The sequence below is a fragment of the Anabrus simplex genome, chromosome 1 (genome assembly GCF_040414725.1).
Source record: "Anabrus simplex isolate iqAnaSimp1 chromosome 1, ASM4041472v1, whole genome shotgun sequence".
Lineage (NCBI taxonomy): Eukaryota > Metazoa > Arthropoda > Insecta > Orthoptera > Tettigoniidae > Anabrus > Anabrus simplex.
In genome coordinates this window covers 901,699,968-901,703,137 of record NC_090265.1, presented here as the reverse complement: position 1 = coordinate 901,703,137, position 3,170 = coordinate 901,699,968, and the positions used below count along the sequence as shown (strand labels likewise).

Sequence of the window (3,170 nt, the reverse complement as noted above, 5' to 3'; positions counted from 1 at the left end):
AAAGAAAGGCAAGGGCCACGAAGGGCGTGAAAATGAAAGACTCCCTAGCCCTCGCAAACCTAATAGCGTCGGGGTCGGAAAAGAACAAGAGTTGACCAAGAGAGGTCGGATAGGATAGATGAAAGTGAGGAGCCTGACACAAGAAAGTGGAAGCAATGACAGGACTCAGCTGAGGGCTCCGTGGTCGCCAACCCACGCTCCGAAGTTCAGAGCCCCTGAGGCGCCTTTTAGTAGCCTCTTACGACAGGCAGGGGATACCGTGGGTGTTATTCTACCGCCCCCACCCACAGGGGGATGCACTATTGGAGTCCAGACAATCCTCACAGGATGCGACAGGCAGCCCATCAAGTACGATGGGGAGTGAATGTTTGGTGTGGAATCTTGGAGGATCGCCTGATTAGACCTTATTTCTTTAAAGGCCATTGGACGAGCCCACGCTACCTGAACATTCTGCGTCAGGAACTCCCACTGCTGCTGGAGGATCTACCCTTGAAAAATCGTTTGACGATGTCGTTGTAAAAGGATGGAGTTCCATCACATTCGACTTAGCTCGTTCGTAACTGTCTGAACGAGGAACTGCCAGGGAAATGGATAGGACGAGAAGGCTCTATTTCCTGGCCCGCCAGATCACCGGATTTAACGCCGTTAGACTTCTTCTTGTAGAGACATTTAAAGAACGTCCTTCCCAATCAAGCGCCGGAAAATCCCGACCAGCTCCGGCAACTCATTACGGACGCCAGCCGATAAATTGCACCTGGAATGGTTCAGCGCGCAAGAAAATCTACTGGACATCGGACCCGAATGTGCATAAACGAAAACGGTCGACACATTGAGCATTTGCTGCGATAAAAAAAATGCCAGGGCAGTTGTGTTCCTATTATTTCCGGTATGTATGTATCCGACCCGCTAACTAATCGGCCATAAAAACATTCATTCACATACAATTTGCATGAAAGCGGGTATTGAACTAACATTGCGCGCGGTACGTATTAAACAAATATTTCAAGAAATTGTTGTCTTCGCCCAGGACTCGAACCACCCACTTGACATACAAGCCCGCTCCGCCACGCCTTTATCAACTACGCTACGGGTCCGTACGGCACATTGGGCACCTAATAGCAAGTATTAGGTTTACTGCGGTCACAATATCAATTTAGTGTTTTCGCCGGCGTGTCAGGTTCATATGACCTAGAAGGCACACACAATGTCTTCCAGTGTTTAATACGAGTATAACATTACGGCGTCCTATCAAGGTGAGGCGGTAAATACGAAGATATCCGGTTGTGTTGTCCGAGCATACCGGCAGGGCAGTTGTTTTCAGGACGGAATGAATATTGTGGGTTGCATAAAACTACATTGGAAGGGGCGGCTGAATCACGCTATATATAAGGTTCATTTTCCTGTACACAAAAGCATACGAAAAGCAGCAAAACCAAAATAGTTCTGATGGATTGCATATCGATATGGGACTGGCAGGCGTGACTAGTCTTAAGGAAAATATTGGATAGGAAGAGCATTGCCAGATAGGTGATATTGTTTTTTAAGCGACGATGTACAGATAATTTTCTTTCTTTCTTTCTTTCTTAATCTGTTTACCCTCCAAGGTTGGCTTTTCCCTCGGACTCAACGAGGGATCCCACCTCTACTGCCTCAAGGGCAGTGTCCTGGAGCTTCAGGCTCTGAGTGGGGGATACAACTGGGGAGGATGGTCAGTACTTCAGCCAGGCGGCCTCACCTGCTATGCTGAACAGGGGCCTTGCGGGGGGATGGAAGATTGAAACATAGACAAAGAAGAGGGAAGAACGCGGCCGTGGCGTTAAGTTAGTTACCATCCCGGCATTTGCCTGGAGGAGAGGTGAGAAACCACGGAAAACCCCTTCAAGGTTGGCTAAGGAGGAAATCGAAACCCCCTCTATTCAGTTGAACTCCCGAGGCTGAGTGGACCCCGTTTCAGCCCTCGCACCATTTTTCAAATTTCGTGGCAGAGCCGGGAATCGAACCCGAGCCTCCGGGGGTGGCAGCTAATCACACTAACCTCTACACCACAGAGTAGGACAAAATCGTGGAACGCTTCATGATTTTGCTTGTCATCCTTGCGCAGGGGCCATGCTAATCTACTCTGTATCATTCCAGTTTTTTACTATATGTATCGCCGAAGCGAGTACGCAGATAATTTTACAAGACAATTTACTTTCGTCGCTGTACTTTCCTTTCGAAGATATCTAGTTCGGCTCCGTCGATATTCCTTGCTGCCCACGTTTCGGAGCCATACAATAAATCGGGTGAATGTATCAATTTTCTCCGAACGCGATTTGAACAGCTATTGCAAGTGATGAAGATCGGGAAAGTGGCATTTATTTTACCCTGTACGTAGACTAGAATTCAAACCACGGCAACTTTGTTCTGAGGCAAAGGGTTCGAATCCCGACCAAGCACAAATCTGACAGCCGGTTCGAGGTTAACTCAGGCTACTTGAGACCAATATTAAGGAACAATCGGACGGCGGGGTAATGGCCCCGGTCTAGAAAGCCAATAATATGATCGCGAGCCATCCCTTAATCTGCCGGCTGGCCAACGATCACTTGGCAGGATAACGCCCATTAGGGCTCTAGCCCCAAGGGATTTGGTTTGGGTGTTATCCACAACTACATATGGCACGAAAACGTGGCCTAGTGTGCTTTCGAGACCGACGAATTCAATTTGGAAAGCACTGATAATGAAATCAACGGTAATATTTCTCGCTAATCTGGTAATACACAATCTGGAATAACCAACCAATAATTTCGATTTCAGCGTAGGAGTATTATGTCAGTAATTGCGAGACGATCATTGGGCAGTATAACATGGAATTTGTTCTCCACAGGCATGCTCAATACAGGACACAGCGCGAGAAGACAGAAGACAGAACAATGACTAGGAATTATTGTGATCAATTTCAAAGCAATTTGTGAAATATTAAACATGTTCAATTATTGTGATCCGCATTTGGCTTCAGGAATAAGTGAAGCGTGTTAGGTCTGTGTAAGTGATGGCTAATTCTATACAGTATACACGCTGAGAATCAGCGTTAATAGGCCTAAAGAACTGGAGTGCAAAATAGTTCCTCAACAGAGAAAGGGCTGTTTATTCTAGTAGAGCAGTTTGATCAATAACATTGTTGAGCTAATTTT

General features: G+C 46.7%; 1 non-coding gene across 1 annotated transcript; it reads right to left on the bottom strand.

Moving 5' to 3' along the window:
• Positions 1 to 2,056: 2,056 nt before the first annotated feature.
• On the bottom strand, positions 2,057 to 2,165 carry LOC136859319 (U6 spliceosomal RNA). The gene has a single exon (XR_010858964.2). It is a non-coding gene; the product is annotated as a U6 spliceosomal RNA (small nuclear RNA).
• Positions 2,166 to 3,170: the final 1,005 nt, after the last annotated feature.